Genomic DNA, 25,686 nt, shown 5'->3' with positions numbered 1-25,686 from the left:
AACTTGTTATCTAAGCCATAGACGGAAGCTCTCAACCTAAGCTATACATTTCCTTTTAGGTTCAAGGTCACCTTGAGAGATACTGTCTAAATGAAAAAAAAAATCTAATGAAATGGCAACAGAAAGCAGGTTGGAGAACGCATGTGTTGAATGTAGATGTATAAGGTGGGGAGAAGGAAGGTCCTGGAACACCTAAAGCTTATTTACATCATGCCAGAAATACCTCGGAAATAATCACACATGAATAACAAGCTTAGAAGAGAATCTTGGCAAAGATGTCCCTTTGGAATTTAAAACTCATTGTTGATTAATAATGAATAAGTCTATTCTGATAGAAATCCCAGTGAATGCTTAATAAAAATCATAAATGACTTGGCAAAAAAAAAAAAAACCCTCTATGGTGGACCTTTAAAAAGCAACTTTTCTTAGTCATCAGTAGTCAAGTAACTTTTTCACACTCTAAAATCCACTGGAATTCTTTCGGATATCTTAGAAACCACCTGAAAAGAGCATCTCAAAATGAGGTCTTTGACCTTTTGATTGCTTAAAAAAGAGTATTTCACTCAGATAACCTCTTGGTATTGTGTAGTTCTCTCAATTTGATGAGAAAACTGAAGTATAACTTGTGCCTGTTTTTTCTGTTACACAAGATCACATTTACTCAGTGCACTATATCAACATGAAGGGAGCTTCCAGTGATTTCTGGCTTAGGCTGTAGGTGATTTATATAACTCAAAGAACTGCAATCCCAAAGGAGAGCAAATTTTTGGAAACTTAACAATATGGCAGAAGCACACCACTCTGTGTGTGTAGGCAACCGTCAACATCCATTTCCTTCACTTAGAGCTAATACCCTGTATTGAGCAACAAGCAGTGCTCCAAACAGAAGCCAGAGCTAAACAACCATGCCTAATATAGCTTAGTATTTCCAGAATGGGAATCAGTGCAGTGTTAAAAACTGTTGGACTAATCGGCTTTGATGAAAGTTAATGTGCAGACCTCATCTCTCTTCATAGATTTATAGGATGGCAAACCAAAGACCTCAGATGCTGTTAAAGTGGATATGGATTGATGCTGTTTATAAACCCTAACGCACATGTAGAAGAAATATTGACCTGTGATATTTTAACAATGAGCAGACATGTTAAAGCTAGTTTACAACAGATTTAAAGAGATCAGATTGAAAGCAAGACAAGAATGCATTATTCTTAGTTTTCACTTTTGATCAATTTCACTCGTGGTTAGATTTCATCATTAGCACCTCTTGGTATGATTATGAAAATACTGGGGTAGTGCATATACAAGATTAAACACCTCTCTCACCGCCAAGTCCTGGTCTACTGTTTTGGTTTCTGTTGCTTCAGAAAATGGTTTCAACTGGGTTGTGCTGATGACAGTGTTTACTGTGTGAGTCTAGACAGCAGCTGTGTTTAGCTAGCTGAAGCTAATGGCGTACATGTAAGCTGCCAGATTTATTGTACAGACAGGCGATAATTCCACAGAAGCCTTCCTGGAACTGTCTTTCATAACATCACCTTTTTTTAAATAAGCTTTTGAAACTAGTGTCACTAATCTTCACATTTGTAACTCTCTTATATTACCCATTGCTTTTATTCCCCTCTAAGGTTGTAGCCAGGGGAGAAAAATTACTGGTTAAAGGCTTCACAAAAATGTTTTGTACCATGTTTCATTGAAATACTGTAGCTCAGCTTTCACTACCAAGCTAATTTGTCTTGAATGCAATGAGAATGTCCTTAGATAAGAAAGCCAGGCAGACTCTAAACTCAGCCTTGTAGTTTTCAAGTCTGTTTGATGAGTGTTCCACCATCCTTAATGAGCACCAAAGAGAGTCTATGTAACCCACTTTAACGTTTCTGTGGTATTTTATATGATAGAAAATATATTTTTATTTGAAAGTGTTTAAGGTGGTGGGATGGTTGTTGAGCGTAACCCATTTTCAAATCTAATCTACGAAAGCTACTTTAATAGTTTGTTTATTGTTACTATAACTGGACCCCTTGACACATAATATAATAACATAATATAATATTCACCAGACAGCGTGCTGTCGACAAGCTCTTGGATAACCACACTGTTAATAATTGAAAAGGGCACAGGCTTCAATGCAAACATAAGGGCAGGCCTGGATGCATTGTAGTAATAAGACCAGAATGTGTTTTTTTTTTTCAACACTGCTCACAGGAAAAACAGAAGAAACAAAGAAATATGTATGTCTTTGTTACCATCTGTGATGTCCAACTCCTTCCAGATTTTTACAGAAGATAGCTTCTTCTATCCAGGCCTCTGCTTTTTCTTTTGTCTCCAAAATTGAGCAGTAAAAGGTCAATGCATCCTCTGTGACCCACCACATTATTTGCCCTTTCTGCTCCTCAACATCCCCCATTGACCTCCAGTCAGATTTTCTCCCTTGTTGCTGAACTTGGTGCTACTTGTGCAAATGAAAAGTAATTTGTGTCTGTGTATTGTTTGCTACCTTTGAAGCCGCTGTAGAAACCCAGGTTTGATTTTTTGTCTTTCCCCAATTTGAAATAGCTATTATGACCCTCTGGCTGCTATTGCGATTATAGACTACAGAAAAAGATGTATTAGCTCTGATGTAGTTCTCTTGTTGTAGTCTGCTTTCATTAGCTGTGTCACCCTGCTCTATCTCTACCCCATTTTCTTGTGTTCTGTATTTTTCATGATGTTGATACAAGAGTGGTGCTGCATATACCTTGTGCTGCACCCTGTACCTGGAAGATGACGTAGTCGTCAAATTTTTAATATGACCGAAATGAACATTGTTTATGTAGCTATGTGACCTCCTGTAGGCAATTTGAAGGTTATCAGCCCATTACCACTGGCAAAAATATGGCTAATAGAGCCCCTTTCTACCTTACCAATAGGTCAGAAGGTGTGTTATTAAATGGCAGTATTTAAAACTGAGAAAATAACCCAAAAGTGCCAAAAAGTTGCAAATTGCCAATAATGGTTGGCTCAGGAACAAGTCATTTCCTAAAATATACAGAAAGCATATCCACAGCCAGGTACAAAAAACAGTTTGGATCTCTGTGGATAAATTTCAGCTGTATGCCAGAGACTGTGAGGATAATATCAATTTCGTTGGAGGGTCGTAAAAGAGAGTAAAAGAGTTTTTTTTAGGTTAATATAAAAAGTGATCAGAATGATGGTGGTCACGTATAATCACCATCCTGTTGTGTAAACATTATGCATACAAATTCGGTTTTGCTTAAACTCATGTGGCAGAAATACCTTTTTAATTTCCTTTGAATAGCTTTAAGGGAAGAATTTTAAGGACATAAAAAAGAGTTTTAAGATATGACATGACTGAGACTTAATCAAGTTAATAATATCAGCATTCCTATCAAATAGCCAATCCTAAAAGGTGTGATAAGGCTACATCCTACTTATAAGGACCCAGTATTAGATAGCTGTGACTAGTGATATATACTATTTACACCTTATCATGCCTCTATCTAATATTGTAAAGTCAACTCTGGGATTTTTTTATTGAGATTTTATCTGCATAAACAACCTTTCCTCAGCACCTAACCTATACTTGAGAGATATTATCCAATATCCTCAATCTACCAGCATTCATAGCTCAATATATGTGGAATGATGACCAAGATACTGTAGCCCCACCTGCTGTACAGGAGCATACAATGTCCAGGCTGATATTTAAGTCACATAATCATGAGAGAGAGAGGAGAGCATATTATGGTTTATTATTTTTAGGCTGCATGCTTCTGCTTCGCTGCGTTGTAATTATGCATGCAACTAGCACACAGCAAGTTATTTATACTGTGGAGTGTGCTGCCCAACTGCCATGAATCTTCTGATTGGTGCGACTGCTTTTCTAGGTCAGACAGTGGATCACATGCACACACACACATCCAAATATTCTCCTTCTCTCTCCTACACAGCCAAAAGTCTTCCAGTCAGGAAGGTGATGTGCATTATTTGCCTGGTTGCTCCTCTTCCTCCCCAATCTAAATATAAACATGACTCATAGCAAGCGATGGCACTTACACTGACTCAAGATGGCGGCATACCTTCAGTGGTTGTTTACCAAGTCTGTCAGGTTCTCTTCCTCTCATAGGCAGGATGGTTTTCTGTTTTCCTTCTCTGTTGTCATCTTTCATCTTGCTGCTGAGGCACAACCCCTGAGCTTCACGGTATTTTACCGCCCGTCAATGAAAAGATGATGATTGCTGTTGCTTAGGGATAATCTATAGGTAATAAACGTGGTACTGCCTGCTGTTGTGTGATGCTCAGTGGCCTCGAGGGATGGTGATCAGGTGGGTGCTCATCTGGCAGCTTGAGAGGCAGGATGGATCTTGGCTCAGCCCCATCACCTCTCTCTCCTTGCCTCTGTCTTCTGGGCTCCTTGAACTCAACATGTCTGTGGCCTCGGACAGGAGTTGGTGCACAGTTATCACATCCTAACAACATTTTGTTCCTGGGTGTCAGTCACATGTTCTTCTGGTACAGTAAATCCATCAAAAAGATGCAGTAGAGTCATTTTTTAAAATGGATGTAGCTGCTTTTTCTCTGCAAAGAATTCTGCTTCTTACTATAGGGTAAAAAACTGAGGCTTCATTTAATACAGAACTGGGGGGGGGTCTCATTCTAGCCAAGACCCCACTATGGGTTTACTTCTTCATGGTCCAGTCTTACTTACATATTATGTTTATATTCACTGTGGCTATCCAGAATTAAACCTTTTTTATCATCTCTGTGCCAACTAATTAACAATTTGCAAGACTGGGAGTAGAATGTCCAAAAGAAATTCCCATATTTCTGTTACTGCCTCTTCAAAATGTGTATAATAGCAAATAAAGAATCTTCACTGCATGTACATGGACAGAAAAATATTTTTTATGTTATATTCCTGTAAGTACTTTCAACACCTGCCTGAAAAAAACATTGCACTGTAGTGGTGATTTCCTGCATATCAAGTTCTTTGTTATTTTTTTTCCATATTTACCCCCATGCCACTTGTTGAGCTGGAACAGTACATGTTCACAGAATCCTCCTCTACCTATGTACCTATGTTTTAATTGGAAATTGCTATATACAGACAAAGGCTTAATTAATTACAAATAGAATATTATGTTTACATGACCTGTATCAATGCAGAATATTGTCATAGTCTGAATAATAATAGAATATTAGTGTGCATGTAAACATACTTATTGATGAAGTAATTAATGTAACTCCTTTTCTACATGAGAAGTTTTTCATTTTTTGTATTTCAATTGTCGATTGAAGCCAGTTCTGTGGATGCTTCGAGGTCAGACCACCCACAGAGATTGCTTAGCACTCACGTGTGCCAGCCTACGCTTGTCATTGAATTGCTAATGACCACTCCCCCGCTGCCTATCAACGCATTGCATTGTGATGTCAGATAAACTGCCAAAAATGCTGGACGGCAACTTGCTGATAAAACTAGCATAGTGGTTGATTGGATGGGTGACAAATTTGTGATTAGAAATACCAAAAATATCCACCAGCCTGACACCGACAGTGTGTTGATTGTGTGTGTTTGTGAAAGAGAGTTTGTGTGTGTGTGTGCGTCAAAATAGCAACGAGTCATGCAAGCAGCAGCGGCGCCCCTGGGTCTGACTGCCAGCTTTGTCACAGTATCGATCATAGCTCCACTAACAATGCCTCATTGGTCATTGTTTCAACCTTGGACAGTTTTTATTATTTTGTGCTTCTTATATCGCCACCATGTATCACACTTCAATTCAACACATCCCTCCACCCTCAAATAGTAGATAAAGGATAAAAGGGGAACGAGTTTTTGATAACTTTCATTTTGCTGTTTCAGTCAGATTCTTATCGATGTTGATACCATTGTCAGGATTTCCCAGAATACAAATGAAAGTCTTGCTCTGTAAAAATGAGCTCTGGGTTGCATTGTGCTTTGCATTGTAGTTGTTTCTAATCCAGGCAGACTGGGCACTAAAAGCCATCCGCCAGGAGGAACAAAACCTTTAAAGTGCTCTCTGTCACTTTACATTTCCAGCCTTATATTAACATTGCAGGCCGTAGAGCAGGGGACGCACAGATAACATTAGCTGATACTTAAAGCAGACAGCCCTGAAGCTACATGTTGACTACCAAGAAAGTTCTGTCTTGCAGCATGCTTTATTGGAGCTCAATCACTGTACACAATACATCTGTATCTATGTCTCTAGTTTCCTACACATGCACAGATTTACTGTTGTTTTATTGTTCTGTTTTTTAAAAAAGCACCCCTGGTCTTGGTAGATGTTGCTAGATCTTATAGGTCCTTCTTTTCTAAGGTCAATTTTGTGCTTGGTGAGACTTTGATTTCTTTGCATCCGGTCAGTGAGTGGTAAGACAAACTGTTGATCTGCACTCTGTGTCAAACCACAATGAGCAGTCACTGGAAAAGCAGGAGCATACAAGGAGGTGGATTCTGACTGACATCTGACATGTAAACGCAGTCCTGATTATTGAAGAACATCCATCAAGTCAGTTACGTCTACATCTACAGTGACCTCAAATTTAAAAAATTTCTGTATTGCCATGCATATGCAAGACACGAGCATTATGTAGCATATGGATGACGTGCATGCATTTGCTGGTGGCTGTGGTTTGTGCTATCCTGCAACATTTGCAGAAGAAACTGATGAATATGAATTTCTTTCTAGTACACACTGCTCCTTCACAGGTTCAGTCTCTCCTTCTCACATCACTTCCCTCCACCTTCTCACTGGTGTAGCAGTGCAATCTTCACATGCAAATATCTTGGGATGTGGGTGGGCAGTTGATGTGGCCAACTTGGGAACATAAATTACATTTGCATGTGATTTGAAGGGGAACAGGGGCTCTGTGCGAGCCAGTGTGCAGAAATAACAAGTTGGAAGAGGGGGCTTGATTGCATTCTTCTCTTGACTCCTCTAAATACTCTATGTTTGTCCTCATTTTGAGGTATCTCCTCACTTGATTGGATCTGCATAGCCACTTTTGAACCACGAGAATAAATATCATACCTTTTGTTCAATAAGTAAACCTAGATATTGGAGCATAATGCAGCAATCTAGTTCTAAATCATACCTTGTTCAGATTTTGTTGAAACTGTTCTAGGGAGGTTTGATTTAACTTGATGGTCACCTTTGAGGTCTAGACCTTTTTTATTTTTAGAAATTTGGTGTATTATTATGAGCACTATTGCCAATGCCAGCTCATGGAAATTTTTTCTTTAAATTTTGTTGATTTAGTGAACCTTATTTACGAGTGTCTGATATCAATCCTTACATTTTTCATGCCACATTGCCACAGCAAGGAGCGGCAGTGCCGTCCAGCACAGGCTAGTTCACATGATGTAACAGGCCACCTTATATAACACACATCTCTGCTGGAACTGGAGCAGAAAGCCATGAGATCCAATCACTACACTCCCTCCGCCCATTACCTAAGAGCTCATCACCTTTTAAAAAATAAGACCAGCTGTATAGATATGCAGAAAGCATAATCAGAAAAGTAATTTAACTTCCCTAACAATGGTTGGATGCATTTTCATTAGGCACTAATTAGTAATCAATACATGATTTTCCTAGAGAGGGACCTGTTATAGCACTGGTAATTGCTTTTTTATAATATGCTGAAATGCAAATGGAACAGGATCAGTTCTTAAGTTGTGGGCAGAGACTGAGTATGCCAACAATGGAAGCCGTTGTTTACCAAGCATTGATTATGAATGTAGTGTGGCACTGGAAAATTACAGTCCTCATTTTGGCATTTCCTATGGACATTAAGTTCCAATTAAAAGAGGAAATTGGGCATCCTGAAATGAAAGGATTGACTGACATTGATTATATGCACAATATAAAGCCAAAGCTGAACCAATTCAATATCCCACTGCCAAATTAGCATCCAAATATACAAGCCATGATGATCAGAATGGTAGACTTCTGCATATTAATTGCACAAGATAGATGATTATCCATGTATCTCTGTTCTAAAGTGTTTATGCTTTCTTTCGTTATATTAAAGGAAGAGAGAGTGGTCACAGTCCTTAAATTTAGTTAATTAAGTTAAAGGAAATATTTTTTGGATTGTTGTAAAACACTTGCTAACAATCTCCCCTTTGCAACAAGCTTCTCCGCCATTGACCATGGTGAGATTTATATTTATTAAATTTACACAGACATGGGGGGGGGCTAGACATATTAACCATAGTTGTTGCCATCACTTGGACAAAAACACCACTGATCAGGACTGGAGAAAAGACCTGCATGAGTCAAGTGTTGCTTGTAGGTTTTTCCTCTACAGTTCACACATTTTCACTTACAATTATGATTGCAATCCACTTAAATCCCATTGTTGGGTTTCAGTCCTGTAAAGGCTTCTCCTGCCTTAAGTGTCTTAAGACCTTGTGAATCCATTCAGTGTACAATGTCTTTAAAGCTTGCACTCAGACTGCCTGCTCTCAGAGACAGAACTGATGTAGGTCTTCTGTTGCCTCAAATCCAGATTTTTATGACGCTGAAAATGAAAATAAAAATGGATGAAAGATCCACAAAAGTGAGGTCAAAACATCTTGATTGCCTTCTGGTGGCTGGCTGCAGCAGAGGCCATCAACTGGATGCTTCACCTCTTGACCTCTACTGCACAGACTCTGGTTCTAACATGGTGTCTTTTTTGAACATGGCAGCACCTGTAAACATGATCATTTGGCCTCAATTTAGTCCAAGGGATGGAGGTGGAATCCCATTATCCATCTGCCTATATGGTCTATCATTTCAGCTGTTGTAGTTCAAAAAAGAATGAAGTCATTCATCCTCAGAACTCACTGTCAACAATGCGACTATAAGTGCTGTTTAGCAATACTTTTTACTATTGAATAGGTAGCTGATTAGAATGTCAACCAAGGCTGCACTTAACTATGCTGGATACTGAGCTGTGATGATAAATTCTGGGGAAAAGAAATCCATAGGTCAAATTAGCATTTTATTGTCTGCAACAAGAAAAAGAGCATGGGGGGCTCATTATTCACAAACCTCAAATCTGAAGGATTGTTTTCTAACACTGTTTTTGAATCTGATTTTTCGTCTGCTCAAATCATGACCGAGAAGCTCCACTGATGCAACCCACTCTCGTGTCTCCATACTGAGGCTCCTGCCTCATCTGCAGCCCTCTCATCTGTTAATTATGGATAATGGACATGAGCTGGGGAGGTAGAGTCCCTTCTGCTAGAACAAAAACAACTGATTAGGTAGAGCAAGCTGCGTCACAAAGAGACAATAATGGTTCGCTCATCAATCAGACTGACTGCACTCTTCTCTTTGCATCATTACTTCAGTGGATCAGATATCACTACTTAACTTGGCTCAGAGTGTTTCTACCCAGGCAGAGACCCACACTAGCCTGTGTCAACGATTGCATTCACAGAGACTGTGCTAACTTTGATTGTATCCCATTAACCTGTAACCGCAGTTACCCCTAGCTTGATTGCTCCAAAGCTCCATTCTTTTCAAAGTGAAGGTTCAAATGAAGAATATGGAGGAAGCTGTCAGGAGCCCTGACCATTTTTTGTTCAGTTTGATGTGCCCAACATTGTGGTTTGACTTCTTAATGAAACATAAAAGGTCATGAAATCCTGAAATAGCTTGACTCATAGAATACTGAATATGCCATTGTGATAGACCGCAGCCACATTGTGCATGCACCCCGCTGGCTTCAGCCTTATCCTCAAATGGAAGTGGAAATAGGTTTGTCACTTGCAGCTGCTGTTGTGCTTGAACAGATACTGTAAAGAATTCAGAGTATAATCACATCAAGGTGAGCGATTGGCTTTTGCATCATTTGAATGTGCCTGCTGTGAAGCATCTTCACACCTATCAGTGTGTTTATTATGGTCAGTGATGGAGAAAACATTCTTCCAGGCTGTTTGTGAAATCTGTATGTGTTATCGTAGACACCTGGCTATGACATATCCATAGGGTATTTTTTCTTTATGGTTATGTTAAATTATGGATATATGAAACAACATCCTGGACGGCAGGGTTTGAAAAACATGAAACCGACAGTATGTATGAGATGCTTGTTAAAAAGGTCTTTATAGTACTTTTTGTCTGCATTCTGTTTGTTGCTGTTTCGTTACTTAAGTCTGACTTTATCATCAACCTCGACCAGCCTTTGTAATGATCTGCTGGATAAGCTCCAGCACCTAACCCCACAAAGCTTAGGCACAGGCAGCAAGCGTAGTGCTGGAGGCCACGGAAGTAGCTAGGCTAAAAGCTAAACTTCTTTGGTTAATTCTTCTCTACAGTGGTTCCTTACTGAAAACGTTGACCATTGTTGTGTTAACCATTGTACTCATAGACAGCCTGCTCATCAACATGCAATGCTAGTTTGTCTTCTAAAGTTGAATTAATGTAGACTAGATACTATTTTGGCTCACTTTTTTCACTTTTGGTCCTGTCTATTTGTAAAAAGAAAATTATGCAATGACACATGCCAGAGCTAGCCGGTTAGCATGCTATTTAAGCTGATTTAAGCAACAGAATACATGTATTTGATATACATTTTGTTTGTTTAGTTGGCTGATTAAAGCTGCTTATAAAACCCTGTATAATAACTGAATAAGCTTTGTTATTTTCCTTCTCAGCAAAGGTTTCATTTATTTTTCCCTAATACTGCAGAGAATCGTCAGTGCTCCCTCTCCGGAACAAAGCTCTGCAGAGCTTTACTGTATTGTCTACAGCAGACCTAATTCAATTCTTCCATCCTTTGCTGCCAGCTGCATGTCCCAGTCAAACCATGCTCTCATCAAACAAACCTGATTAAAACTGTCTAATCTATGTGGCTGCTAGATGATGCAGTTTGTGTGTGCATGTGGGTGTGTCAGCGTCCTAATGTCCTGACGTACAAGAGGACCTTTGTTTATCTGTTTAAATACTGACAGCAGGCCAGAAATAAGCATGTAGGGCACTCAGGGCCACAGACATCACCCTCAGTGACAGTAACCTTTTAGTCTTTGGCTGGAAAAACATGTTGCTTTTTTTACAGTGAAGGGTAAAAAAGAAGTCTGTTTTGAATATTGCACACTTCACTTGTCACTTCATCAATGCAATGGCATCTGTGATTGGCTATTGCCTTCTAGAATTAGTTTTGTTGATAAGTTGATTTGTGCTGTGGTCATCTCAGGTGGGGAGATACTGCACACCTCACAAGTCATCATCGTCAACGTCCTTGACGTCCTTTCTGTACACCGGACCTCCAAATTGTTTTGTACTACTAATTTGTCTCGCATAAAAGACCATTTAGCTCCTCTGAATAATGCAGAAATTAATAAGATTTTAGGTAATGACTAAATTCCTCATATTTAAATGGCTTTGTGTCTTGAGTGTGTGTTCAAGCATGTGCATGCACTAAAGAGCAAGTGGAGAGGAGAAAGAAATGTTGGCCCAGACACAATGAGATATATTGTCTGGTGTGAAAACCAAATTTCATGGGAGCTCATTAGACGGGCCACCTCAGAGATTCCCAAAGAAAGAATTGGCGAGTAGGATGAGCGCAAAATTGGATTTTCTCTACTCTCTTAACTGCAAAATACCCACCTATCAATCTGAAAGTAATGGACTGGTTCTCGATATGATCTGTGTGTGTGTGTGTGTGGGAGATCAAACACTAAATGCACCCACTGTAATAAGGGCAAACATATCTTTTAAGGAGTTATTTTCTCTCCTGCAGTCTCAAAATGGAAAGAATAACTAGTCTCTTTGTAAGGGTGCAATATTTAAATAAGGTCTAGTGTGTGTGTCTGTGTGTATTTTTGAGTTATTTGCGCTCATCATAGGCTTGCTTGCAGTTGGTTATTTCCATTTGTCAGTAATGAAATGGCTGCGATTGAGTAAAACACTAGTAATTGTTATGTGGATGCAGAAATACAAGTTATCGACTAAATAAAGCAATCTTAGAGCAAGCTAATTCTACAGACTTTTAAAGTCCTCACAGCTTTTCTTTTCTTCTTCCTGACCCTTGATGTTGAACTTTCCTTTTTGGATATTTCCCATCACACATCACATCAGCAGCCGTAATGGAGTTGGATAGCAGAAAATGTTAAAGCAATCTCAAATGTCAGCTATTGAGAGTAGACATTTTGGTGTCAAGTGAGTTAAAGGCATGGAATGGAATGAATGGAATTTCCTCTGATACTCAGTGACATAAAAAGAGAAATTTATCTAATGCTCACTCAGACATTCAACTTCCTGGAAGAAGCCAAATAATAGGCCAGAGTACATACAACTCAAAAATGTGGCAAGGTTTAAGTCAGAGGCTTAACATGCCTTTTTTCTGAAAATAATTTTCCACTCAGCTTCTCCCAAGTTACGCCCAGTAATTTATGAAAAATATTCCTGCCTGGATCAGTGTAAGTCAGTTTGAGAGATTTGAGGAAATTCCTGGTGTAAATTGAAGAAGCAGTGCAATAAGTCAATGTGTGTATTTATAACAAATTTATAAAAAAGTGCATATTAGAAAAAGAATGTAAGAAATTTACATCAGATGTCAACATTCCTTCCTAAACTGTCCCTAAAGAGAGGTATAATTGGCTCCAACTTTGGGTTCATACTTCTCATCCTTCTCTCTCTCTCTCTTTCTCTGACTCTATCAGTGGAGCACACTAATGAGTGTTGCCTAGCAACCATTAAAACAGGGCTGGTAAAGTCAGCGTTGGCAAAAAGACTCCTTCTCAGTGAGATCTTTTTCTTTTCTTCTCAACTTGCTATTCATGTGCCATCTGCATGCAGTAACAATGCCCATTTTCACATTAACATCAGAAAGGTTGGCCTCGTCCGCCAAGATTGAATTATGTTGCATTCATAATTAGCCACCATCTTAAAGCCCTAATGCCACATCTTTGATGCAGGAACATAGATGATGTAGAAAAATCGTGCTAGACGTAAGGTTAGTAATTTATATAGGGTAGATTTAATGATACAGTACAACATGACATTCTGATATTATAAAAACATTCTGGGTGGAGAGAAATTAGTTTTTCTCTGTTGACCTAAGTGTTGGACAGAACAGTCGTCTATACGATTCAGTTATACAAAGCAGCACTAAAGTCCTTCACAAAATCATCATGACTGAAATTACAGCCTGTAACCCAACCTCACATCCCATTACTAAACATTCAGATATGAAGAAAGCTGTCTCATTACAGAGTAATGATTTCCGCAGAGATCTGTAGAGGCAGATGAGCCAAATACGACTCGAATTAGCATTAATGGCAACTAACCCACATTTGCTTTGCACCTGTAGAGCCAATGCCGTTTGATTGCAACATTTGTGAGTGCTGTCATTCAGCCTCATTGTTTTAAATGAGTCCAAATTAAACATAGGCAGAGAGGAGGGAGAGCTTAAAGATTAGCTGATGCACTCGGTTCATCTCCTGTGGATCTATAAACCAGCTTATTAGCAAACAGGTTTAGCTTGCTATCTTGTCATGTATCACACAAAGACGTTTTGCTTTATGCGTCAGGGTTTAATCCCATGAGCTTTGCCTTTAATAGCTTACAGAGACTGGCTGTGACTTAAGACACTCTATTCCAAATTAAACAGCTCTTGATTGATGTTTGGCTCAAACTGGGCCATCCTGACCAGAGAGGTGACCAGCGAGCCTGGCAGTGTGCCAGTCATGGTCATGGTTGTCTCCTTCAATAAAATATGTGAGGCTTCATGTTATGCAAAGGCTGCTTGCGTTTCATTTGTCCAGGAGGATGTGGAGGCAGGTGTCTCAGATAAATACAAGAAAATGCTGTTTGTGAGTTCTGTTTGGACTTTTTAAAGATTAAAAAAAATCAGTGCTATAAGAGAGAAGAAGAGAAAACAGAGAAAACAGAGGCTGTGGTAGTGTGTCATCCCCCAGAATGCAGAATGTGCTTGTTTTGTTTTGTTTGCTTATTGCTGCTACAACAGGCCAATGAGATGCTTTATGTAGAGAAGATTGAAGCAAGGCGTCTGGACTTGTAGAGTTTTCTAGAAGACGTTTCGCTGCTCATCCAAGCAGCTTCATCAGTTCTAACTGTTTGGTGGGGAAACATGGTTTATATGTGGTTACAGACCTATGTGGGTGGGTCTGGGTAAAACTTTAAAGAACTTACAAACAATAGCACTAAATGTTTCCATACTTACCTGTGATGTTCTGGCTGACTGGGCCAGGTGAGTCTAACGACTGGCTAACGACTATGAAACTGCCGGAGGGGGACTGGTTGACAGCCCTTTGTTCTTACTGTGAGTATGTGTAAACTTCCTGGGAATGGATGGAATCACTGCATTGTATGTGGTAGAAAGATGATGTCTGAGGCCACCACCTCTGTTAAGGGAAGGTTTTTCCAGCTTAACATAGATGGCTTCCTTAACTCCTCTTTCATACCACCTTTCCTCCCTGTCTAAAATGTGAATGTTGTTGTCCTCAAAGGAGTGTCCTTTGTCTTTGAGATGGAGGTGAACAGCTGAGTCTTGTCCTGAAGAGGTGGCTCTCCTGTGCTGAGCCATTCTTCTGTGGAGTGGTTGTTTAGTTTCTCCAATGTACAGATCAGAGCATTCCTCACTGCACTGGACTGCATATATCACATTGCTGTGTTTCTCCCTGGGAATCTTATCATTCGGGTGAACCAGTCTCTGTCTCAGTGTTGTCATAGGTTTGAAATGGACCGGGATGTCATGGTTGTTGAAGATCCTGCGGAGTTTCTCTGATACTCCTGACACATATGGAATGGAGATGTTCTTTCTCCGCCTGGTGTTGTCCTTCTTCTTGTTGTTGGGGAGTCTTGTTTTTGTGGCTTTGATGAGTGCCCACTTTCGGGTAGCCACATGTTTGCAGGGCCTTCCTGATGTGGTGTTGCTCCTTCTTCTTCCCCTCTGAGCTGGTGGGTACAGTTTGTGCTCTGTGCTGCAGGGTCCTGATGACTCCCAGTTTGTGTTCCAGTGGGTGGTGTGAATCAAACAACAGGTACTGGTCCGTGTGTGTGGGTTTCCTGTACACTTCCACATTGAGGCTCCTGTCCTCCTCAATATGTACTGTGCAGTTCAAGAAGGCCAGATTGTTGTCCTTGGTGTCCTCGCGAGTGAACTTGATGTTGTTATCCACTGCATTGATGTTAGAACTGATGAAGCTGCTTGGATGAGCAGCGAAACGTCTTCTAGAAAGCTGCTTGGATGAGCAGCGAAACGTCTTCTAGAAAACTCTACAAGTCCAGACGCCTTGCTTCAATCTTCTCTACGTATGATGACCTGGATGACTGAGAATCTTCATCAACGAGATGCTTTATGGCAATAATAATCAGGAGATGTATAAAAAGTTTACAGCAGGTTTTCAGACTGTAACAAAACACTATCACCAATTAGGGCTGAACGATTTTAAGAATAAATTGAATCGCGATTTTTTCTGGCAAATATTGCGATTTCGATTTCATCCATGATTTTTTTCAAATCATGTCAAACATGTTTCTGTGTAAATGACATCAGGTAGCCTACTCTAGTCACTTCTCAAAAACTATCAGTAGATCTAAAAGTAAACTCTGATAACGTGCACTCAGTATTAGTTTTCAATAAACATGAACATTTAAATAACAATTACAGAACCTGAATATAACGAGCTGGTAATGTTCAGAGAGGTGGGCGCGTACGTGCTAGTAGCATTTACACGCGGCCCTTCCACTGCGACACACGTCGCGCGCGCACACAGACACAGGCTTAGCAGACGCGCCGCTGCTGCCGGCAGAAACAGCACCGAACATAAAGGTGGCGTTCGCTTTAGGGACCAGTTCCTCCGTTTTCTTTTCATTTTCAGCCGTAGCATTTGAAAACAAACTCCACAAAACAAAACAAAACCTGATTCAGTTAGGAGCAGTGCAAAAAATCGCAGCTTTGACGATCTCAAAATCGCGTCATCTGAGATCGCGATTTTCGGTCTAAAACGATAGATCGTTCAGCCCTATCACCAATGCTCTCACTCTTTTCTATGGATGATTATGTTACTGGGTTTGGTTGTGGTAATTTGCAGTTTTTTGAGTTTGCATTTAGCACCGCACTATCTATGTGTGGCCTAAAGCTTTCCTGTAACCTCACAGACGTTTGTCAACCAAAAGAAACTGGCCGCTGCAGACTGACTACACCATCTGTCCCTACCCTTGATTCTTAGTTGCAGCAGCCTCTTCTTCCTACTTGTGCCTAATTCCTTATGCGCATGAACGTAGCCACAAAAGTTCAGCATTAGCAAGAGAGAAACATTGGAGGTAGAAATCTGTTTATCAACATATACCACCCATATTTTATTGATTTGAGTGATGTTGGAATGCAAAAGCCTGTAATAGGAATTGAGCTAACTGTAAATGGAAAAAGGTAGAGGCGTTATCATTCAAGGGCAAAGCACATGAGCGACAGGGCCTGCAAATGCTGTGTCATCATCATGCAGGGAGACCATCTGAATGTTATTATGCTGTCTGATTTGAGTGCCACCTTCAAGGGCATTCTACTCTACCCAGACTGTTATTGGAGTTCTTTGTGGCACTCGACCAGACCCGAACAGCATTTCATTTATTTAAGAAAAAAAAAAATTATTTACTCAGGCCTTAATAGGTGTACTTCATTTAGTTGATACTGAGTGCTCACATTTGCTCCATTCAGCCAGGTTGTAGTAATGCTCATGATGAAGCCGGCCGTGGCTCCAAGGTAATGGCTATTTGCAGGATCCGTGAGAAGGAAATGTCTTTGAAATGGGTGCTTTAATGCTGCTAAGTAACTCTGAACCCTTTTGTGTGATGGGACTTAACGTATTTGTAGTTTTAGAGTTTTGTTTACTGACTGAGTTCCACGAAGTAGAGTGTAGTGCACTGGCTAAGCCTTCAGTAGTAAACATATGTTTCTCCATAATCAAAGTGACAAGTCTTGTTTCATCAGCTTATGTTCTCCTTTGGAACAGCCATCGATGCGCCACAGTGGATACGCCTGTTTCATATATTTCTGTCACATATTCATTTTTCGTTTGCACGCTTTCAGTTTTCATTGTTCATCTTGCACATTCAGTAAGTAAATGGGCAAAAATGCAATTTATTGTTAAATGTCATGCAATTTAGTCTGATGACAAAGAGACATCTCAGGCAGCATAATTAGTAGTCACAGCCAGGCTGTTTCTCTCTGCTTCAACCCCCCCACCCCCCCTCTCTCTTCCTCTCTCCCAGCATCTGTAGTGGCATGATTATCAAATGTTTTGATGTCAAGGGAGAGAAATGTTGACTGACAGGCCTGGCCAGAGTGGAGCACCAGATCATTCACTAACTGACAGCCAGAGAGTCATCCTTTCTCCTTTTGCACAAAAAACTAAGCAAACAAAACATTTAATTATTCTCACAGCCTCAACAGACAGAGGCAGTGTACAGCTGATGAGCAGGAGTGAGTTTGGTCTAGGGATGTCCCGATCCGATCACGCGATCAGAAATCGGGCCCGATTGCGTGATTTCAGACTCGATCGGAATCGGACATTACCTCCCGATCAGGACTCGGATATATATTTATTAGGGCTGTCAAAGTTAACGCCTTCTGTGCAGGGTGGCTCTGTGTCTTGTAGTGCAGCGATATGACAGTCGCTTTTGGTGCGACAGGTCCTGGGTTCGAGATCTTGATGTGGTGCGTGCAGTCCGTGGACACACACACACACACACACACACACACACACACACACACACACACACGTACGTTTTGCTGCAACGAGTGCCTTTATAGAAAGTATCAGATCGGGACTCGGTATCGGCAGATACTCAAAATCAAATGACTCAGACTCGGACTCGAGGGCAAAAAAACCTGATCGGGACATCCCTAGTTTGGTCTCACTGTTAAATTGACTATTAAGAGAATGATAATTCATAGGCAAAAAGAAATTCATAAAAAGGGCTGGATTAGCTAGGGATACTAATTTAATGATTAGGTACTCTGAAAAATGGTTACAAATAACAAAATTACCATGGGTAGCACCAGTGCACTGACCCTCTCTACTTATTCAGAGATTCTCAGTCTAGTGTCTATTTTCAGTCATTGCCCATGCTTTTCTATTTACTACCACTAGGAAACTTGTTGCATCTTCAGATTTTACAATGGCTTTGGGTAAATATTAGTGGTTCTGCCTTCGCAACAAGCATACAGACATTTGTGCTTTGGGTAGATGTTTGGTGAGCTATGAAGATTGGTCATTGTAAGTTCAAAGCCTATGATAGAGGGAGTCAGCTTAAGGAAATCAAGCAGCATTATCATCTTTTACTGTCTACTCTAGTTAGCTCCTTCTTCCACATTCATCTAAGGTGCCCCGTAAACCCTGTTTGCACTGGAGAAAGTCAATCCAGCAAGAGTGGGATTAAATCCGGATAGCGTTTAAGCTGGCGTCTTTGTTGTCCTCCAAACCACTTGGTGGCATATCGTAAAATTCAGAGTCCGTTCAGGCCGTGGTAGGAGGCGTGAAGGGTTTTTTTTCCCTGTGTTGTTCGTTCGTTCGTTCGTTTTTTTTTTTTTTTTTTGTCCTGTTCAAAGCGCAATTATATTCCTTTGTAGCCAGGTTCAAAATATACTCGGGGAAAAGCTGTCGTAATTTGACAAATGTTTACCCACGGCTTTTGTACGCAACCCAGACACTGTCCCAGTATATGATTTGTTAGCCGCATTTGCGTTCAAACCTGAGCCAGATTTAAGACAATCCGGCTAGATCCACCTCAGTATTTACATATTTGCAGCAGAAAAGAAGGCTCAAACTCCAGATGTCTAAAGACAAACCAGTCTATCAGTATGTAAACAGAAGAAAAAACAAGGGTGTACCAGACAGTGTCATACCGCTGTCTCATTACATCCTACAATAATACAAGTGCCCCTGTTCAAAGGTTTGGCAGGCTAGAGGTGTATTCACATTTTTTGTTATTTGCTAACAGCCTTGCTGCTTTAATTCTGCCAAATTCTTTGAACCAATTTCAAGTGGGCTTTAAATCTGGCTGTTGTCAAGGCTGTCTGTATAGTGCAGCGGTTCTCAACCTTTTGCAAGCTGGCTCCCTCCAATGCTATTCATGCCTGTGTGTGCAAACGTGTCTGTCTGTGTGTGCGTGCATCGGGCCGCTGTGCAGACAGTAGCAGTGATTTTTAAAAAGTGAGATGGGCATAGTATTTAAAAAGACTGTTTGGGATAGCAAAGATGGCACAAGCGAGCTTGGCAAGAGAAATAGTGTGATGTGGCGCTACCACATGAGTGTGTAGCACTGACGTCGGGTCACAGGTTCAAAATACTACCCTCTGTTTTAAATGGTATATTTGTGTGTTATAAATAATTGAATCTGCTGCATTTCCTTTGTACTAATAACCAGTGAGTCTGGGATTTCGTCCTGTGCTTGCGCCCCCTAGGAAGAGTGTCCATGCCCACCAGGGGGTGCCCCCTGTCATAGCTGTCACCTATCATGAAAACTATGGAAACCACTCCATCCAGCCTCAAGAGTAGTTGAAATATGGTGGTGACAAAGATGAAGGTTGATGCTTCTCAGGAGTAATATCTTCATACAGGATATTGACTTTGTGTCCCTGCCGCTAAACAAGGAAGCCACCATTGTTCCCTAAACATTGGTCCCTCCAGCTTCTTATTAAATTGATGTCAAGATCTAAACCCTAATATGAGCCTTAACTTAATATATTGCTGTGTTTTTCATGAGACTGCTCTTTCTATTTGTATATGAGTATTTTAGTGTTCTCCGGTGTGCACTAGAGGATATTTAATGTGTTGGAGCAAGATAAATGGGCAATGATATGGTCAGTTATTCATCTCACCTGCTGAGAAGCTCTCGTGCATACAATCGCCCACAGTGAGAGGATACTTTAGACTTTCTTTTTGCAAAAATTTACAGAAGCAAACTTTTTTCTGTGTTGTATAAATGTTTACCTTTCATTGTGGGAAAAAGGCTACAGAGCCAACAGGGCTATTTGCACAGTGCAAACACAATATTTGTGCTCTAAAGTTGGACACTTTAACATGGATTTCTAACCTCTCCTATCAACTGGTGAATACTGTTACTATAGTGAAGTGTGGTAGTGGCGGTATCATGCTGTGGAGGTGGAACAACAGGGTCAGGGTGATTAAATCTTCAAATGCAGACATCAAAAGATAGCCAGGAAGATTCAGAGATGTAGCTGCTGCTGAAAGGGTTTATAGAACTTCAAATACATTATCATCAGATGTCTTAGTCATAAAATGTCACTATTATTCAGGCTCTTCTGCTACTGTTACACTGACATAAACATATTAAGCATACATGTCTTTATTTACTCCTACACTCTGGTTTGAGTGTGTGCATGGCATGAAAAGACACTTTAAATTCCACTTCTTGGTCACTCTGCTGCTGTTTGGTTCACTTCACAGACAAGCAGTGACATTGCTATGATAATAATGTCTGAGCTTGCCTCCTGCAGGCTCCCAGGATGAATGTTTGCTGTGGATATTAGTGTGAAGGCAAGACAGCACAAGATGGCTCCTTTGAATATGAGAGCACAGAATGTTAGTTGTGCAATAGCTGTGAAACGGAGTAAAACACTAAGATGTGATTTTTCTTTCTCTTTCTTTTTCTTATTGTCAGGATTAGGATAATGAAAGACCCCATCACACTGAGTTAGTTTCGTCTTCAACTGCGTTTACTCACTTCAATTTAGAAACAGCTGATTGTTTTTTAGTAGCACATCTAGCTGATTAAAACAACCACTTGAATCTTTTTCCCCTGATGTCACAGTATTTTTTTCTTTATTGTATTACTCTTTTGCAGTGGTGGGAACACTGTATATAAAAATTGATTCAATAGCACTGACTGTTATTTTCATGCAACATTTAATTTCTGAACCCTCGATCACTATCACTCAGTGTAAATGGTCGACATCATCACTGTAAAAAAATAGACATGTTCTTAGGCCCTCTTCACCGATCTTATTGGGTGTCAATGACTGCCTGAGCCCAACTGGTATCCCAAGGCATTTGAAGTCTATTTTAGGTTCACATATCCTGGTGGGTAGATGGCGAGGTGTTTGTTTTTTAAGCCAACATGACTGTTACACATTCATGAAACACCTTTTCAGTAAAAGCACAGAGATGGCTTTCAAAGCCCTCCTGCTGTCTACTGGTAAATATCAGCTGCTAATTAGCGGCTGTTTATATCTTTCACGGCATCATCTTTTGGAAGATAGCCGGCCAGTTCTGGTACTGATTTTCTGCCTTACCAATCAATGAACCACCCTTCCTCTGTCGCCTCTCTCTCTCTCTCTCTCTCTCTCTCTCTCATTCCATCTGCATGTTTCTATCTACAGAAGTGACAATTTGGGAAGTCCTTGAAAATCTTGCATCCACATCCACATTTTGGCAGGAAACCTGTGCCTTATTTTGGACGATGGATGTGTACATTTTCTAAGAAGGAACTTCATAACTTTACCTAAAGTTTTTTTTTCACTATACTTCTCACGGTCACAGTGTTACATTTGCCTCCCAGTTCTTTCTTACGAAGGGCAACACTCCTCTCCACCTTTCCCTTTTTCTAATAATTTCCCTAGATTTCTCTTCTCAGCAGCAGCCTTGTCAGGGCCAATTAAGAACCACTGAAGCCAGTATACAGTAAAGCTTTTGGCCATAAATGACTAAATGAAAAGAAATGAAATGTAACTACCCACTTAATCAAGTGGCTGTGGAACAAATGCAAGTGCTTTCCACAAACTAAAGTTCAAAAAGAGTTTTATATACTCTACTAGGCGTGAAATCAAGTAATGCAGGGAGGCATTTTTTCCCACTGGCACAGAGACGAGTGTTGCCGACAATATTTCCTCAAATGTTCATTACATAAACATGTGTCTTCCAGCTTAAACTGTCCAATAAAAATGGCATAAATTGTAGTTTCACTCTCATTTGTGAGAGCTGTAAGTAGAGGTGTAGAAAGTTATCATTTCTTTATTCTGATTCATATTGCTTGTTTGTCCTTTTAAAAGGTCCCAACATATGTTGCTTATGTATTACCACTTCACAGTGTGCCATCTGCTTCCTGCAAATGAGACCACTAATGTCTGTGACCAATTACTGCAAGACTTATAAGCATATGAAAATAAAGAGTTGAGGTTGGATTACATAAACCTAATTGAGCTTAAGATTAGTGAACTCGTTTCTAACAAGCATTGATTCAATTTTCAGATGTAAAATAAATAGATGTGGTCAAAGTATAATATTTCCAAACTTTTTATGGAGCTGAAGCACAGATACTCACTATATTGTATGCCTGGAATGTGAATAGTTAGGAAATAGATGCATTTAGTTAATGTATTATGAATTGCCTACTACCCTGCTATCACACCACCTCTCAGTCTACTATGTAGTAGTGGACACTATCTTATTTTATTGGCACTGAACTTTGTTAATTAGTGGTTAACTACCTTAAAACCTCTGCCTTCAGGCGAGTCTTTATTTAATACCATAGCTAATAGTCTGTGGCTAATGCTGGACATCTTTGTTAAAAAACTTACTGTGACCCACTAATTTCATTTTCAAGGAAGCCTCATTCATATGTCTTCACGGACTCATTTGACACATTTCATTATGCCATATTTAAGACTGTGGAAGGATTATATTGTCTTCCCTTACAGGTGTTTTCTATATAATGACACTGGGGTTTTCTTTTTACAGTGAACTGCCATTTGATAAAGGAAGACTGGAAAAAGCCCTACTGACTGAAGACACTGTAAGTGTTTAGTGCTCCTTATCATATCTACCTTGTGACTTATATTTATGTGTATATAATGGACAGTACATTGTGGGTCACATGCTATACAAATTCCCAAATTTTAATTTTTTAATTTGTACCAAAAAAAAAGGCTTAATTATATTTACTGAAAACGGCATCCCCCCCCCCCATGTAAGTCTCTGACGCATACACACAGTATCAATCAAATCAGAAAATCCAACAGGGAGTCAGGATGCCTGATGGCCTCTGGTCTCATTTGAGATGCAGACATTGTCCTGTTGCTTCCTTTAATGAGATCTGGAGGCGTGCAATCTAATATTCACCACTGAGGCTCCAACATGGCCCCTGAGCCTGTAGCCCAGAAAGCTGTGTGTTAATTCAATGGAGTGAAGTCAGCTGTGATCAGAAAAGGCAGTGGCTGCTGACTGCAGGCAGGGGACGGGCATTTTTATGCATTATTTACTGACAGTGCTCATTTGGGTTTATCCTTTATTTATTAGTCTGGATTTCAACTTAAATATTTAAGTATTTTTTAAACAGAACTTTTGCAGGTTTAAACACCAACACAGGTGTTTTTTGTCCCATGTGGCAGTTTCTCTAGTTGTTTTGCTTTTCTTCTAATAGTACAGCTCCAGCAGGGTCCTTCAGGGCAAAAGTATTTCTGGGTAATAGGTCAGACAGAGCTACAGTTAAGACGGTTATTTGCTGACATCCCTGGGACTAGAGCAAACTCACCCTGGTCACGAAGGGGACCTCAGGCCAAAACCTGGCTGTTTCTGTTCTCACAGAACCAACTACTACACACTTAAAGGTTTGACCTTGGTGTTTACCTCACAGAATAAGAGACTTCCCTTCAGAGTATGCGTCTGTAGTTCACATTATTTGGCTTTCTTGGGCTCATGCAAATGCTACTGAGGGGAAAATAGAGTACCTTAGAGAGGGCTATGCAGACAACCCAGAAGTTAATTTGTCAGTATGTTGTCTTATGCTTTGAGGCCATAAAGCACACATTCATAGATATGTACACATTTTACTTGTGTCCAGGGTTGTATAGTCAGAATCTTGTTAAAAGCCAGTTTCTTCCATTGCTTAACTATTTTCTCATTCTAAAGAAAACTAAAAGTTCACCTCTGCTTCTTGGTGTGAACTCTAACAAAAATAGTTGCAGCATTCTCTTCATACTGCTCAGTTACAGTCTCATATTTATATGGATAATGTTTGCTTTGTTCCCGTTTGGAGTCATAGATTTACAGATACGATTAATTATCCCCATGATTTGATATAGTGGAGCACACACTGATGATAATGGCCCCTGCGTCTGTCTCAGCTGTCACCACTGATTGATGTACTCTGCGCTGCCCACCTCCACTTGCCAGTGATCACTGCTGTTTATGTTTCATACCTGATCTCACATCCAGAGATGTTCCAGCCTTCTCCCATTAGCAAACATATTAATCATCCTTCATGCTGTATGATTGGGTTAAAATCCCACTGTACCATGGCTCCACATTCTGCTGGAGCAAGTGAAAAATCATTTATTCCTTTATTCCTTCTTTAAAGTTACTTTAGCTGCCACTGATAATCCCTGAAGAAGTTTCTACTGAAACACTATTCCCTGAGGATTACTGTGCTTCATAATAAAAATGCCAGAAACACTTTGAGGTGACAAAGCGCCAGTTTCCACTTATTTCTTCACTTATTGTAAACATCATAATAAGGATTTTAGTAATTTGCTAGTAGCTTCAGCAGAAGCTTTGCTTGTGTCTGCAAAGAAAAGTTAACTCACATTATCTTTAATAAGTAGTTGAAAAATTGCACAAGCCCTTTAGATGCACAATGACACCTGAGCTATGGTGAAGTCTCATAGGAAAGTGTGTAATTGGATATTGTTGCTTCGCTGCGGTTGCTTTTGTTTACTCTCTGCTGAGGCAATAAACTTTTCTTTTGTGGTGTGTACTACCGGACTTGTAAAGTTTCCCCTAATGGCAGGTGACTGTTAGTGGTTTTTGTATGTGGAATGCTAAATCTGTCAGTGGATGGATATCATCTCAGCTCCCACTCGGCTCTCTACTTAATCTTTTTAGTTAAAAAAAAAAAATAAAATAATAATAATAATAATAATAATAATTCAACCCCAGAGAGAGTTGTCATAAAGCAAACTCATCAGAGGAAACAAATGGATGTAAAAGTGTTTATTTCTGCTGTGAAATTGGACATTTTAACATGGGAGGCTATGGAGATTGACTCACCTTTGTTGCCAGCCCCTACAGGCTGCAACTTTTAACACTTCGCCCTTGGTTCCATTTCATAACCCTGGAGGTTGCTGCTTGGTGTGCATACTGGAAGGAATTTGACTGGTTGTAATGAAATTGGCTTCCATATTGGATGACCAAGATGCAAATAAATGATTGACTTCAATGTGATGCAGTTTTTGTGTCAGCACATCCAAGATTGATACACGGCTGGCAGGGCATTAGATAACCATAATCTCATTTTATAAGATCAATAAACAATCAGAAATGTCTAACGTTCGCTCACTATCTGTCAATGATGGATGGACGGCAGTAGCCTGATGTTGCTGCTGCTTCTATTATAAAAAATAAACACAAACATTTGTCAATGTTACTGTCCCACATGATTTGTTTTATTGATGATTACAAGTTGATAATTGAAATTAATAGAGTGATAAAGAATATTTTCATATACAGTCCATGCAGGACTGTGAGTATTTTCAGTATGCATTAATAACAGGGTTACTGTTAAGGTTCAGCACATTTTAAACTATGTCGCATAAGACTCCAGCAACTGATCAAAAAATCTTAGATGTATGGATAATCTCAAGAAAATACACTCAAAATATCTAAAATATGTTCAGATGATTAGAAGAATT

At 39.9% G+C, this 25,686-nt stretch overlaps 1 protein-coding gene across 2 annotated transcripts in view; it reads left to right on the top strand.

Moving 5' to 3' along the window:
- syt1a (synaptotagmin Ia) overlaps nucleotides 1-25,686 on the top strand; it is a 133,398-nt gene that overhangs the window by 16,235 nt on the left and 91,477 nt on the right. For both annotated transcript variants that reach the window (XM_028400021.1, XM_028400019.1), the window contains exon 2: nucleotides 22,739-22,793. The gene's annotated coding sequence lies outside the window, so the exon portion shown is untranslated. The remainder of the gene's footprint in view (nucleotides 1-22,738; nucleotides 22,794-25,686) is intronic.

Source organism: Parambassis ranga, chromosome 2 (assembly GCF_900634625.1).
Source record: "Parambassis ranga chromosome 2, fParRan2.1, whole genome shotgun sequence".
Classification (NCBI taxonomy): Eukaryota; Metazoa; Chordata; class Actinopteri; family Ambassidae; genus Parambassis; species Parambassis ranga.
The sequence above is the reverse complement of the archived record's forward strand: the minus strand, read 5'-3'. Positions and strand labels throughout refer to the sequence as shown.